The sequence below is a fragment of the Rana temporaria genome, chromosome 4 (assembly GCF_905171775.1).
Source record: "Rana temporaria chromosome 4, aRanTem1.1, whole genome shotgun sequence".
In the NCBI taxonomy this organism is placed as follows: Eukaryota; Metazoa; Chordata; class Amphibia; order Anura; family Ranidae; genus Rana; species Rana temporaria.
In genome coordinates, this window is record NC_053492.1 from 351,260,288 (window position 1) to 351,276,769 (window position 16,482).

Genomic DNA, 16,482 nt, shown 5'->3' on the forward strand with positions numbered 1-16,482 from the left:
TGAGATCATTGGCTGGATAGCTGCTGGGTCCCGCCCACCTCCAACATCACGATGAATCTGAGCTCCTCTCTCTCTGCTCTCACAGTTTCACAGCACATAATGTAGCTGAATGTGTGAAACTCTCTCTTCATACAGTTTCACAACTGCTGCAGAGAGAAAGAGGAGCTCAGATTCGTTGCGATGTTGAAGGTGGGCGGGACTCAGCAGCTATCCAGCCAATGATCTCATCCCATTGGCTGGTGGACAGCTGAGCCCCGCCCAACCCGGGTCCCGCCCACCTTCAACATCGCAATGAATCTGAGCTCCTCTTTCTCTCTGCAGCAGTTGTGAAACTGTATAGAGAGTTTCACACATTATCCGCTACATTATGTGCTGTGAAACCTGCCAGTGCCATCTGCTAATGCCAACCAGCCAGTGCCACCTGCCAATGCCATCCAGTGCCACCTGCCAATGCCATGCCAACTAGTGCCACCTGCCAATGCCATCCAGTGCCATCTGTTAATGCCATCCAGTGCCACCTGTCAATTCCATCCAGTGCTACCTGCCAGTGGCAACGCCATCCAGTGCCACCTGCCAATACCATCCAGTGCCACCTGCCAATGCCATCCAGTGCCACCTGCCAATGCCATCCAGTGCCACCTGCCAATGCCATCCAGTGCCACCTGCCAATGCCATCCAGTGCCACCTGCCAATGCCATCCAGTGCCACCTGCCAGTGCCATCTGCCAGTGCCATCCAGTGCCACCTGCTAGTGCCAACTAGTGCCACCTGCTAGTGCCATCCAGTGCCACCTGCCAAGGCCATCCAGTGCCACCTGCCAAGGCCATCCAGTGCCACCTGCCAAGGCCATCCAGTGCCACCTGCCAATTAGTGCCACCTGCCAGTGCCATCTGCCAGTGCTAACTATTGCCAATTAGTGCCACCTGCCAGTACCATCCAGTGCCACGTGCCAATTAGTGCCACCTGCCAGTGCCAATTAGTGCCACCTGCCAGTGCCAATTAGTGCCACTGCCACCTTAGTGCCACGTGCCAACCAGTGCCACCTGCCAGTGCCACCTGCCAATCAGTGCCATCTGCTTTTGCCAATTGGTTCCATCCAGTGCAATCTGCCAGTGCCAATTAGCGCCACCTGCCAAAAAATAAAAAATCGGCCTAAAATATCGGCCGCAAAAATCGGCATCATATATCGGCCATCGGCCGCCCCAAATTCTAAATATCGGCATCGGCCAGAGAAAAACCCATATCGGTCGACCTCTAACTTGTACCACAATTTTGGATGGCAAAATCGTATGACAAGTCATTCTCCATGATTTTCAATGACTACCATTCATATTGGCACGACCAAGTAGTGCCGACTTCAAAGTAGCTCCTGCAAAATGACACTCTTCGGACAAACCAGTTGCCATACACTCTGCCCTCCAACAAGACTAAGACTAGATGGCATGCCTGCCAAACCTTATTCTTATTCTGACATACTCACCCCAAAACTACAGTTTTATTTCTAGAGGGCTTTGACAGATTATCCAAGTCCCTGGAGAATTAAATGGTGATGTTGTAAATTTTGTTTGTCACATGTTTGCGCAGCAATTTATCAAATGCAAACTAATGAATTTTAATGCACACAAGCACAACAATATACCCATTTTTGCAAGATATAAATAAATAGATACCCAACATGCCACTCTTTAAAATTATGGAATGGTAGCAAACTATGGTGCATAAAAATATCAATAGGCGACGTTTTAAAGCCTTTACAGATTACCAGTTTAAAAGTTACACAGGAGGGGCCAGAATTATTGCTCTCATGTGTGGTGCATTCACTGTTCACATATGCGTGCATTTGCCAAAGCGAAAATGAGGAAGTTGTTGGAAGGTCCTCTTCCACCGCCTGTATAGGTGATCAGGTGGCTGTAGGGCCTGATATCAGTACGCCTGTCCGAGGACATGTATATAAACGTAGGGTGAATGGGAAGCAGGTAAATAAGTTGTTGTAAACAGAACCAGACTGTCTGGTGTAGCAGAGGTGCCCATGGAAATATGGAACGGGAAATAATTCAGACCACGAAGGAGCCAAAATCCTGACTTATGTCATATGTGAAAGTTAATAGTTCTTTGTAGCGCTAATAGGGCCACGAAACAAAAGGACGTATTTTTTTGTCCCACCTAAAACAGACAAACTAAAAAAGAGACCCTAGCAATTTATTTATATTTTTTGTTATTTAGACACCCTTCACACTGGAGGCATTTGTCAGGCGCTTTAAGAGCTAAAAATAGCATCCGTAAAGCGCCCGAAAAAAGTCTCATCTGCAATCCCAGTGTGAAAGCCCAAGAGCTTTCACACCGGGCGGTGCGCTGGCAGGACGTCAAAAAAAGTCCTGCAAGCAGCTTATTTGAGGCGCTTTAGGAGCGGTGTATACAGCATCTACTCGCAGGGGAGACTGTACAGGTAATCAGGGCACTGATCATCAGTGCCCTGATTACAGTACAGCCCCAGCAGTGTCCATCAGCGACGTCAATCAGACGCCAATCAGTACCAGTGTCGCCCATCTTAGAGCCACCTAATCAGTGCCCATGCGTGGGAGTGACATCACCATGGCTCCAGCCAATCACAGCGCCAGAGCCACGATACCCAGAAGTAACCGCCGGGAGAGATGTCAGCCGCCTGAGCAGTGTACGAGGATGGCTGCGGGGGCTTTGATCCGAGGCGAGTATTGCATAATGAGCTAGTATGCTATGCATACTAGCTCATTATGCCTTTGTCTTGCAGGTTGTTTTTTATTAAAAAAAAAAAAAAAAGTGGGTTTACTCCCACTGTAAATACCACAAAAGTAGTATTTGTGTAAAAAAAAAAAAAAAAAAAAAAATAAAAAAAAAAGGATAAACTTTCAATTAGGTTCCAGTGCTGCATGACCGCGCAATTGTCACTCTAAATCACTCGATCAATTTTAAAAAGCTATTAAATAGGCACCCGAACGACCGCAATATACAGGGATATACAATGTAAACTACTATCCTATAATCACACACATAGGTTGGACTTGTATATATTTTCAACCTCACCTACTATGTAACTAGGGGTGCACCGAATGGAAATTTGTGCCAAAACTAATACCGAAAGAATACACTAGGCTGAAAATTACCATTTTTAAATAATATTTTTATACATTTTTATACAACACATTGGTAATAGTATTAGCAAAATTTCCATGCGGTGCACCTCTAGCAGATATGATGCAGGAGATGGTCAGAGACTACAGGTATGGTACAGGAGATCAATGCAGCCTCACCAGTGCCCATCATATGCAGCCTGCCAGTGTCTGTCATGCAGTATGCCAGTGCCCGAATCAGAGCAGCGACATCTGTGTGTCACGTAGCTGTATTAGAATTGCCCGGGTAGCAGTAACAGTAATAACGTCACACTGATTCAATGTCCCACCATTGGATCAGTGCGTCGTCTCTCACAGGAGGCGGGACATTGTTACTGCAGTCAGCGCAGTTCAGCTCCGTGACACACGGAGATCGCAGCGAGGAGGGAGGGGTGGAGAGGACTGGGGCACTCCAGAATGACACCCCTGTAATGAGCGGCACCAGGGCCCGCCCAAGCACCGTCCCATTATCAGCATTTTTTTATTTTGGCGATGTCCCTAAGACACAATTCTCAGCCGATGCGTTTTGGCAGCCAAAATTTTGGCGCATCCCTATGTGGAACTGTTAAGTGTGAGAAAATTGGCCTGAGCAGGAAGGGTGTAAAAGTGTCCAGTAGGCAAGTGGTTAAAGGGTTAGTTCACATTTACCAAAGAAAAAAAAATGCACATAAGGAGCGCCTGTAGATAAAAACTGTGCAGCTCTGACTGAAATTGAATAATGCCCCTGGTATAAACCTTTTACTTACCTTAAAGCCTGACTGGAATACTCCCAGGACATGGTTAGAACAGGTTTCGACAAATACAGGGGGCCAGGTCGCCTTTGCGCCTAGAATTAGCGACCTGGCGCAGCACAGCTAAATGAATCTTGTGTCTCCGTGCACCTCCCCCATGATCTCATCGGCCGCGGCTTTGCGGCCTGCTGGAGCGAGATGCACTGGTGCCCTCTTGTGGCGGCCGGGGCTGCGAAAAGCAAGACTTGCAACACACGCTCCTAGCTATTTCCCGCAGATACGTGACGCTACGGTGACATCCGTGCCCACAGCGAGCTGTAATGGGAATGGGAGACTTGTTACCTGCAGCGCACAGCCCTCCCTGGTATTATCCACCACAATGTACAGAACCAGATAAACATTACCCGGGAACTGCGGGGTTAAGCGTGCACAGGTAGGAACCAAGTTTATTGTGTATACCAGCTGTCGGGTGACGTATTGGTTGCCATGCTGGCACAGACCTTGCTTTTACGTCTGATGAGGGAGGTGCGATTGTCACGTGTTATTAAGCTAGCTTTGTTTTGAATGGATGGTAAGGAACTGTGCAGGAGTTCTGCCATGTCCAGACATAGCCGGCTGTATACTGAGCCCTGTATACAATTATAATTGTATACAGAGCTCAGTATACAGCTGGTTGTGTTATAACATATACAATTATAACACAACCAGCTGTATACTGAGGACCTGTCATCCACCTGCTCAGCGGGGATTAGCGGAGAAATCTGAGCAAGCGGATTCCGCTTAGCAGAGGCGTCAGTGTGCAAGGGGCCTAGTAGGGTGGCATGAGTTACTGGACTGTGAGCCGCTGCCCATCACACCTTGTACACAGGGGCCGTGTGTATGGCAGCCGGTTCGACAGAAGCCAGCCATTCAGCATGCTAAAAAAAAAAATGGCTCCTAACTTTTCTAGCTGGCTCCTAGATTTCAAGCAAATTTGTCAAGCCCTGGTAAGGATGTAACCAAGGGAGGCCTAGTCATTACTGCTCACCTCCACCAAAAGGAGCAAGCACTTAAATGCCAAGCTCAGAGCTGCTGCATCGGGAGAGAGAAAGTGCATGTGAGGAAGTTTGAATAAAAGAAAGCTCACTTCTATTATGACGGTGAGCACTAATGACTAGGCCTCAACGTCCTGGGAGTATTCCAGACAGGCTTCAAGGAGGTATGTATATGGTCTACACATATAGCAAGGGTATTATTTAACTTTAGCTAAGGCATCATATTATCCAAGACCCCTTTCACACTGGAGGCGCTTTACAGGCGCTATAGTAGAGCTGCACAGTTTAACGTAAAAAAAAAAAAAGTGCAATCTCAATTCAACCCCCCTGACAATCTCCAATGCAGTTTGCCAATTCTTTCATATAACAAGTGGAGAGACTTATCTGCTCACTCAGCTATCAGACAGTCTGCCAAGTTTTTAACAGGAAACATTGTAACAAATGCTTCCTTCTTAGATCAAACTTCTGTGTGTAAATGCAGGAAGTTTAACCACTTAAAGTCTAAATATTTTTCTAACACTTGTTTAAGTTAAAGACCAATATGTTTTGCTAGTAAATTACTTGGAAACAAACATATACACTGCTCAAAAAAAGGGACACTTGAATCAGAACTCCTGGGATATTGATATGGTCAGTTAAAGTGGAGGTTCACCCGAAAAGTTAATTTTTAAGATTAGTTTGATGCTCATTTTGTCTAGGGGAATCGGGAAAAAAAAAATTCAAATCGAAGCAGTACTTACCGTTTTAGAGAGCGTTCTCCGCCGCTTCCGGGTATGGGCTGCAGGACTGGGCGTTGCTATTTGATTGACAGGCTTCCGACGGTCGCATACATCGCGTCACGATTTTCCCAAAGTAGCCGAACGTCAGTGCGCAGGCGCCGTATAGAGCCGCACCAACGCTCGGCTTCTTTCGACTACTCGTGACGCGATGTATGCGACCGTCGGAAGCCTGTCAATCAAATAAGAACGCCCAGTCCCGAAGACCATACCCGGAAGCGGCGGAGAAGATCGCTCTCTAAAAACGGTAAGTACTGCTTCGATTTTAAAAAAAACTACCCGATTCCCCTTGACAAAATGAGCATCAAACTAATCTTAAAAAAAAAATAAAAAAAATTCGGGTGAACTCCCGCTTTAAGTAGCAGAGGGGGAGGGGTGTATACAGAGGGGGTTGTTAAACTGATTAACATGTGCACTAGATGGGCAACAATGAGACGACCTCCAAAACAGGAATGTTTTTTCAGGTGGAGGTGTCTGACTTTATTTCCCCTACTCATCTTTTCTGACTGTTTTTCACTAGTTTTGAATTTGGCTAGGGTCAGTGTCACTACTGGTAGCACAAGGCGATACTTGGACCCTATAGAGCAGCAATCATCAACCCTGACTTGCAGGGCCCACTAACAGGCCAGGTTTGCAAGATAACTGAAATACATCACAGCTGATATCATTTGCTCCTCAGTGATTGCAGTATTCTAGACTGCATCTCCCCAAGGTAATACATAAAACCTGGCCCCGCAGGACAAGGTTGATGACCACTGCTATAAAGGTTGCACAGGCAGTCCAACTCCTCCAGGACGGCACATTAATACATGTCATTGCCAGAAGGTTTGCTGTGTCTCCCAGCACAGTATCAAGAGCATGGAGGAAATTCCAGGAGACAGGCAGTTACTCTAGGAGAGCTGGACAGAGCCGTAGAAGGTCCTTAACCTATCAGCAGGACCCAGTATCTCCTCCTTTGTGCAAATAGGAACAGGATGAGCACTGCCAGAGCCCTACAAAATGACCTCCAGCAGGCCACTGGTGTGAATGTCTCTGACCAAACAATCAGAAACAGACTTCATGGGGGTGGCCTGAGGGCCCGATGTCCTTTAGTGTGCTCTGTGCTCACTGCCGGACACTGTGGAGCTCGATTTGCATTTTCCATTGAACACCAGAATTGGCAGGTCCGCCACTGGTGCCACAGGCATGCATACAAGCACTTGGGGGCCATACAAACTGAGGACCATGTTGAGTTGTTGCAATGAAATTTCAGCAAAATGGACCAGCTTGCTGCATAATTTTTTCACTTCGATTTTCGGGGTGTCTTTGAATTCAGCCCTCTGTATGTGGATAATTTTAATTTCCATCAAAGGATGTGCCATCCTTTTATTCCTAACACATTACCTAGTCCATATCAGTATAGGTATCCAGCATGAGATTTTTGCCCGTTGAGATCTGATATGTTTTCAAAGTGTTCCTTTAATTTTTTTGAGCAGTTTATATTTTAGCAGAGACCCTAAGGAATAAAATGGCAATTGTTGCAATATTTTATGTCACACTATTTTCCCAGCCGTCTTTCAAATGCAATTTTTTGAAAAAAAAAAAAACACACACTTCAATGAATACCGGTAATTAAAAAAAAAAATGAAACAGTAAAGTTTGTTTTAAAGTGACAGATGTTACACCATGAGAATCGTTATCTATCTTCTAAGGAAAAAAAATTGTGATTCTCATTTTAGCCAGAATCGTGCAGCTCTACGCTATAGTGCTAAAAATAGCACCTCCAAAGCACCTGTAAAGAGCCTCTCCTTTCACTCCAATGTGAAAGCCCGAGGTCTCGCACACTGGAGCGGTGCAATGGCAGAAGCTCAAAAAAGTCCTGCAAGCAGCATCTTTGAGTCGCTGTAGGAGCGGCGCATACACCACTGCTACAGCGCCCCTGCCCATTGAAATCAATGTAGCAGCGCTTTTAACCCCTTTTTCAGCCGTTAGCGGGGGTTAAAAGCAATGCAAAAACGACGGTAAAGCACCGCTTTACCAGTGACGCCTGGGCACTGTCAGCGTGAAAGTGCCCTAATCAAACAGACCAAGCTGTCCAGCAAAAATTGTAGTCCGGATTTTGACAAATCATTTAATACTGACAGGGTTGCTTAAAATGGTCAACTTTTATTAAAGCAGAGTTCCACCGATTTATACGTTTATTAAAGTCAGCAGCTACAAAAAGTGTAGCTGTGGACTTTTACCAGACACTCTACACCATCATTACTACTATTGGCACCCAGCTGTGACAGCTTGCAGCTTCACAGCCGGGTGAGCACTGCGCATGCATGAGTCACAATGCGCTTTCCTAGTGGCCAGGCATCCTTCTGTGACATGTCACAGAAGATAACACAGAGGGATGTGACACCTAGGAGGCGAGACGGCAGAAGGAGGAAGTACCTGTCAAAAACAGGTACCCACCCCCCAAAAAATTACAAGCCACATGTAAGGGGGCAAGGAGTGCTTAAATCGGAAGTTCAACTTTTGGGTGGAACTTAAAACCAAGTTAAAATCTCTCCCCCCAAAAAGGAAAAAAAAAAAATCAGTTGACATAACTGCTTAAAGTGTTTCAGTTTGGCTTTAAATTATTAGTCAAGTCCATTTACTGTAAATCTGCCTGTGCGTCCAACACTACTACTGCTGCTATCTAAAGGCATCTCCATTGCTGCCCCATGTTATTAGGTGAACATTAAAGGGAAAAAAAGACAAATAAAAAGAAAACTAATGGCGCCACCAGTAGAATCAAGTACATATATATATATATATATATATATAAATTCCCCCTTCATTACAATCACTTTAAAGCGGTTCGCCACCCTAAAGTGAAGTCCCGCTGATCGGAACCCTCCCCCCCTCCGGTGTCACATTTGACACCTTTCAGGGGGGAGGGGGGTGCAGATACCTGTCTAAAGTATTTGCACCCACTTCCGGCCCGGCATTCACGGGCAAAAGACGGGCATTGCGTCACATCCCGTCGCCCCGCCCCGTTGTGTGCTGGGAACACTCGGCTCCCAGCACACAGCGGGAGCCAATCGGCGGGCGCGGCGCGACTCGCGCATGCGCCGCTGGGAACCGGGCAGTGAAGCCGCAGCGCTTCACTTCCTGGTTCACTCACCGTGGATGGAGGGGGGAGCAGCAGGGTGACGAGCGATCGCTCATGCCCTGCTGCGGACGGCGCTGGACTCCAGGACAGGTAAGGTGTCCTTATATTAAAAGTCAGCAGCTGCAGTATTTGTAGCTGCTGGCTTTTAATATATTTTTGGGGTGGAACATCCGCTTTAACCTCTTCCCGTTGATGTGGCACATATATGCAACCTCTCTGTGAGGAGGCTTTAATACTAAGCAACCGCATACGAGTCCCCATTAAGGATGAGCTCCGGCGTGTTCGCAAAGCCAACGTGCTGGGTTGGCGTTGCGCTAATCACAGGCAGCGAGACAGTTTCCCGATGCACGGCTGCAGAGATCGGGAAATGTCTCGTTACCCGTGATTAGCGCAGCACAGTGACGACTTCCCGGCGGGCTCTGCACGTGGGCTTTGCGAACACGCCGGAGATCATCCTTAGTCCCTATGTAGAAACAGTAATCAACCAGGTCACGGAAAGCTCTGGGTGCTTCCAATCATGTGACTGGCACCGCCTCCAGGCATTTAGAGCCTGTTAAATTTGTTAAAAGCACCGGGGTTAACATTTAAAAAAGGAGCCCGAAAAGTATCCCATTTGCTATACTGAAGGCCATGTCTACAGCAGATTTCTAGGGGGTTCCTTGAGCTGTAGAAGATTGACTTTACATTGGATGGTGGCTGCTTGGTTCCAGGGCCCATCACCACATTGCAGGGCCCGTGGCAAGAACCCGAGGATCTTTTTGGTTCTCTGCAAGGTTGGCATGCTTCCCACTGACCCAAGGGTTTTTTCCCCCTTTTTTTTAGCTGGGGTCCCCTAAGATCAAAAAATAAATAAAAAATGTCCTCTGGGGCAAGAAGGTCTGGAGGATGCAGTGCTCCACTTTACAGTATGCTCCTGTGTGTCAGCGCTCTATGGTAACTGTCAGCGATCAGGAGTGTGATAGAAAGGTGTCAGTTCGCAGTCCCTGTCAACATCAGACCCCCCCCCCCCCCTTCAGGAGGTGAGCAGAGTACGTCACGCAGAGCGGGGCCAATGTCAGAGGGGTGAGATCCGCACACACACAGGACCGATCCCCGGACTTACCGTGAATGGCTGACGCCTGCAGGATGGCCCCGGATGTGCCGTCGATGATTTTGATGCTGCCCCGCGTAGTGACGGCCAGGATGGCGTTGAGTGCTGGATGATAGGTCAGGCTGCTCACCCCGTGCTCGTCGCAGCGGAGACAGCCGTCCCTTAACACCAGCCACTCGGAGGAGCCCGCCGCTGCCCCCGCCGCCATTTTCGGCAGCCGGGCCCCCTCCGGGCGGGACACCGGGACGGGGAGGCCGGGGGAAGATACGGACGTTGTTGAGCTGGAGCTCCGGAGGCAGGAGAAGGAGGACGAAACCGGCACAGGAGCTTGCTGAGGAGGGGGAGGAAGAGGGCCGCCGGCCGCTGCGTCAGGTGACAGGAGAGCAGCAGCCGCAGCAGCACCGCTATAGCTATACACCATCCGGGGCAGCAGCCAGGAAGCCGCACGGCAGAAGGAGGGGACAAAGGAAATGACGACACTTCTCTTAGGCTACCACACAGCTTGTACGTCTGTGCGTCAGGAGCACAGAGGAAGCTGTCTTTTTTTTTTCTTTTCCTGCATACATGAACAACTTTATTGATTAAAGACAAGGTAGACAATTTATACCCAACTTGAAAGACCCCTAGCTAGATTCAGAGAGATGGCCGCAACTTTAAAGCGGAGTTCCACCCAAATTTGGAACTTCCGCTTATCCCACTCCTCACCCCCTTACATGCCACATTTGGCATGTAATTTTTTTGGGGGGGAGTGGGGGCTTCAGGAGGAGTGGGACTTCCTGTCCCACTTCCTCCTTCCGGGTAGACGATTAAGCCTAATCGCCTAGGCGATTAAGCTTAATCACCTACAGGAAGGGGCTGCTGTAGGCGATCGCCCAGGACACGTGACAGGTCCTCGGCGATCGCCTGTCCAATCAGACGGCGCCTCGCCGGGCCGCGCGCATGCGCAGTGCCGCTCGGGCATGCGCAGTGGGTGCCCGGCCGTGAAGCCGAAAGCTGTCACGGCCGGGTGCCCACACTGAGCGTGAAGACGCCGGCCGGCGAGGGGGGGCGAGGAGCGGAGCCCCGTCCGGCGCGTCGCTGGAGCCGTGGAGCAGGTAAGTGTCGGTTTATTAAAAGCCAGCAGCTACACTTTTTGTAGCTGCTGACTTTTAATAAACGTACAAAATGGGTGGAAAACCCCTTTAAGGCAGCGTAGCTTAAGGCATTTAGGCTACGCCGCCTTAAGTTAGCGAGGCAAGTACATGATTCACAATGTACTTGCCTGCTAAGTTACGGCGGCGTAGCCTAAAGCAGGCGGGTGTAAGGGCGCCTAATTAAATTTTGGCTGAGGGGGCATGTTTTATGTTAATTAGGCTTGACCCGACGTGATTGATGTTTTTTTTGCAATTGCGCATGCGCCGTGCGCCTACATTTCCCAGTGTGCATTGCGGCTAAGTCCGCCGCACGGGCCTATTGATTTTGACGTGGACGCGGCACTCTTTAAAATTTTCTGTGGACAATTGTCTGTTGTCGGATTTTCTGAGCCGGTGTACACAAGTCCATCGGACAAAAGTATACGCATGCTTGGAATCAATGCTCACCAGACACGACATTAGCAGAAGGTGCTCAAAGGGTGGCGCTAAAGAGCTGAAAAACCACATAGTTTCCTGTTTGTTGGCTGACAATTGTGTACCGTTTGTATGCAAGACAAATTCCTGGCCAATGCCCTTCGGACAAATGTCCTAGGCCCCTTTCACACCTGCGGACCGTATGTCCGCTTTTTCATCCATCGCTCGTGTGCGGATGAAAAAGGGACATACATTGGTCCCTATGAGATTGCGGGTGTCAGTGGATGAACATCCGCTGACACCCGATCTCGCCCGCCTCCGCACTCTTCCGATTCTGCAGACAGAGGAAAACCCTATTTTTCCTTCCGTCTGCGGATCAGAACGGATGAACATGGAGGAGGGGAGAGAGGAGAAAAGACAGGGCAGTCCCTGCACAGTGTGCGGGGACCACCCTGTCATCCGCCGGCTCAGCAGGGATCAACAGAGCGATCCCCGCTGAGCATACGGAGGTTCACGGGGCACGTCATTTCTGATCCGCCCCGTGTGAAAGGGGCTTTACGCTTTGTTTGCAGAAAATCTGATCATGTGTACGAGGCTTATGTGTCCATGCATGTTAAGGATGATTACAGGCATATTTTGAGCTCAGTGTCTAGATGCAGGAAAAAAAAACCCTTCTAGTTCACGTTTCTGATTGGAGCTTACTGGCAGAAAAAATTGTAAAACTCTCCTAAACTTATCTAAACTTTGTACAAAAATTGCTCTATATGAGCGTTTTTTTTTTTTTTGTACAAAGATATATGAGCGTTTTTTACTCCCGAGAGAACAGACGTTTTTTTAAAAGCCCAGTGTTCATGGGGACTTAGAGTACTTTCACACTGAGGCATTGGGGGCATCGGTGGTAAAGCGGCGGTTTACCTTTTTTTTGCGAGAGAGAGAGAGAGAGACTTGTAAAGCACAACACATGCGAACTGAATCGCCTCTGGGCGCTGTATCCATTTCATGGGTAAGGAACCCCTTGACCTCAGAAGAGATGGGTTTTAATCTTTCTCCTGAAGGCCAAGTGGTCCGACTCAGTCGGATGGTGGTTGGTAGTGCATTCCACAGGCGGGGTCCCTGGACTGCAAATCTTCGATCTCCTTTGGACTTGTATCTGGCTTTGGGTATCTGGAGGAGGTTTTGATTGGTGGATCGCAGAATGCGATTGGGGTTATGGGCTTTTATTTTTTCGCATAGATTTCCTTGAATACACTTATGTATTAGGCAGAGTGCCTTGAAAGTGATACTGTCTTTTACTGGCAACCAATGAAGGGATCCCAGTGAAGGTGAGATTGATTCCCATGGTTTTTTCCCAGTCACTAGTCGAGCGGCCGTATTTTGAACGACTTGCAGACAAGTGCTTTGGTATTTGGGGAGTCCTAGATAGAGGGCATTTGCGTAGTCGAGTCTGGAATTGATGATTGTTCCCACCACGACTGCAATGTCCTCTTTCGGGATAAAGGGCGTGAGTCTGCATAGTAGGCGCAGCAGATGGTGGGATCCGCTGACTACTGACCCTATTTGTGCATCCATTGTCATGTAGGTATCGAAAATGACTCCGAGACTTTTGACTTTGGTGCTAGGGGTGATAGTTTTACCCAGAATGGCTGGGGGAGTCCATGTTGACGCAGGGTGATTTTTCCGGTTAGCGTGAAACAGGAGAAGTTCTGTTTTCGAACCATTGAGTTTAAGATAACTGTTTGTCATCCAGTTATCTATTAGAGTGAGGCATTTCTCTAGTCCAAGAGAATGATCCTTTTTGTTGCAGATGCGGAAATACAGTTGCGTGTCGTCTGCATAGGAGTGATAAAGTAACTTCTGGTTACTGATGATTTCAAAGAGAAGATAGATATTAAACAATACGGGCGATAAGGGAGATCCCTGAGGGACTCCGCATGACACCGTACGTTTTTCAGAAGTGAAAGACCCCAGTTTCACTATTTGTGATCGGTTTTCCAAGAAGGAGGAGAACCAGGGTAAAACACCTTCAGCGACTCCGGCTACTTCAGCTAGCCTAGCTAGTAGTAGTCCGTGGTCTACAGTGTCAAAAGCCATGCTTAGGTCCAGCAGTATGAGGAGACAAGATTCTCATTAGTCTGCGGCCTCTAGAGCGTCATCCCATATTTTGAGCAGCGCCATTTCTGTTCCGTGACCCGGACGAAAGCCTGATTGAAACGTATCGAGTAATTTATGGGTGTCTAAATGCAGTTGCAGCTGTTGTACAACTACTTTCTCCATTACCTTGGAGAAGACATTTAGAGCTGTTATGGGCCTCCGGTTGTTTGGGTCTTTGGGGTCGAGGGTAGTTTTTTTTAGAATTGGTTTTATTGTACCTTGTTTTAGCAAGGTGGGCACCATGCCCTCCTTGAATGATTGGTTTATGAGCTGCGTGATAGCTGGTATATCAGCACTTTCTTTCAGCAGTTTAGTGGGGATGATATCATTGGGTGCTGTGCTATTACGCAGAGTCCCGATGATGTTTTTAGTGGCATCGATGGAAATGGGTTTTAGAGTGAATTTTGGTGATTGCGGCGGATTTATGTGGGTATTAGGTTTGTGATTTGGGGGGGAGTTGGTGACAGTTCCATTTTGCTGAATACTTTCACAGATTTTTTCAATTTTATTAATTAAATAATCCGATAATTCGTTGCAAAATTCTTGTGAATCAGAATTGGGGGCCTCTAAACAAGCTGGATTCATAGTCTGAGTGACCAGCTTGAAGAGTGACCAGCCGCTAGCGGGGTGCTTTTAAAGCCCTCTGGCTTTCACATTGAAGTGAGAGGAGAGGCTCTTTACAGGCGCTATGCAGCCGTGATTTTTAGCACTATAGCGCCTGTAAAGCGCATCAGTGTGAAAGCAGCCTTAGGCCCTTCAAAGTCACACAATTTTGCCGCAATTTTAGGGAATGCCTGTGTAACTGGCATGAAAGTCAGACCAAAGTAGTTCAGGGAAGTCAGAACAACTTGAAGTCGTACTAATATGAATGGTTGTTATTAGAAATCTTGGGGAACGACTTGTCATGCTACTTTGGAGTCCCAAATCGTGGGACAAGTTGTAAAAGTGTGAAAGGGGCCTTAGTGTTACAGAACAGGAAGCCAAGTTTAGAGAGTATTCAAAAGTTTGTTTTGTGCTAGCTTCTTCATTGTATTTTAACGATTAAAGTGTTTTGTTACCCTAAAAAACGCAAGGACTCATTGGAAAAGACTTGATGCTGGGAGACATAGAAGAAAAAAGGAGAAGAGGACAACAGAAAAGAAGATGGATAGATGGCATCATCGAAACAATGAACATGAAAATAAGCAAGCTTTGGGAGGCAGTGGAGGACAGAAAAGCCTGACACGCTATGTTCCATGAGGTCACAAAGAGTCGGACATGACAACAACAACCCTAAAAAAAAAAAAAAATCCTGCCCCTGTAAAGCATGAATAATGCCGCGTACACACGACCATTTTTCATGACGTGAAAAATGCTATTTTTTAAAATGGTCATTAAAAACGATCATGTGTAGGCTCCAGAGCATTTTTCTCGACGTGAAAAATGGGCATTAAAAATGTAGACATGCTCTAATTTTTCGTGTGTAGGCTTTAATGACGGGAAAAAAACGCCCATGCTCAGAAGCAAGTTATGAGACGGCAGCACTCATCCTGGTAAAACTAGCATTTGTAATGGAGATAGCACATTCGTCACGCTGTAACAGACTGAAAAGAGCGAATCGTCTCTCACTAAAATTTTACTAACACAGGGGGCGTGGCTTGCATGCATCATGATGGATGCCTGAGCTAACAGCTCTGACTGGCATCTGGGGATTTCTCGGCCAATCCATCAAAATATCGCTCTGTGAATCGACTGAGACTGATATTCTGTGAGGGGAAACCACACTCGATGCAGTCACGCAAGCGGATTAAAGAAACTCGCTTTAGAAAGCTGACTGACATGTCTGATATGTCAGCTGCAGCAGAGGATCAGTTTCAAAATGGCCCCCATGGATCTGAGGTAATGCCATCCTCCTATTATACTGATCTCCCTGATGAGATACAGGACAACTGGGATCCAGACTCTCATGTATTTAACCCGGAGGTGTCTCCCCCTCATAGTCCATCCTCTAAAAGCCCGGCTAAAACGCGGATGAAATATGACCATTCAGAGCAATCCTCTGTAATTCCTGCGACATCATCAAGCCAGGACCAGGTAGGCCTTAAAGTGGCATCATCAATAGCCTGTTATCCTACCTCAGGCCAACCGGTCCTTGATACTACCATGAAGGATATGCTTTTATCCCTTCAATCGTCACTTATGGTGAATATATCTGCTATGCTCAATAACTTTTCTATTGAAATGAAAGGTTTGGGAGAGAGGGTCCTCCATGTAGAAAATAAGATTGAGAAACAATCAAAAACTGTGAACAATTTGGTTAACGCATATAGAGATCAAATGAATGATGCAGATTGGATACGTGCTAAAATCGCGGATTTGGAAGATCGCTCTAGGAGGGAAAACATTAAACTGAGGGGAGTTCCTGAATCTATTGCTCAGGCAGATCTACAAAAGTATGCGGGAGACATGATAATGGCCTTGTTACCGGACATATCCCCAATAGAAAGAATGATTGACCGTATACACCGCATTCCTAAACCGAAACACCTGGACGCATCCGTCCCACACGATGTTCTCATGAAAATAAATTTTTTCCCTACTAAAGAGAAATTGCTGACCAGAGCTCGATCCCAACCTGAACTCCCTGCTCCTTATAAGGAGGTTCATATGTATGCTGATTTGTCAAAATATACTCTCAATATGAGAAGGCAGCTGAAAACTGTCACAAAAGCTTTAAACAACCATAAGATCCCATATAAGTGGAGACATCCTGCTACATTGCTGATAACATCTAACGGGAAAACCATCATCATATCCAAGCCTCTGGATGGACTTCGCTTGCTGCACTCGTGGGGCATTCTCCCTGAACTATCTGATGAGGAAAGACGGGCTATGGACGGTATACATC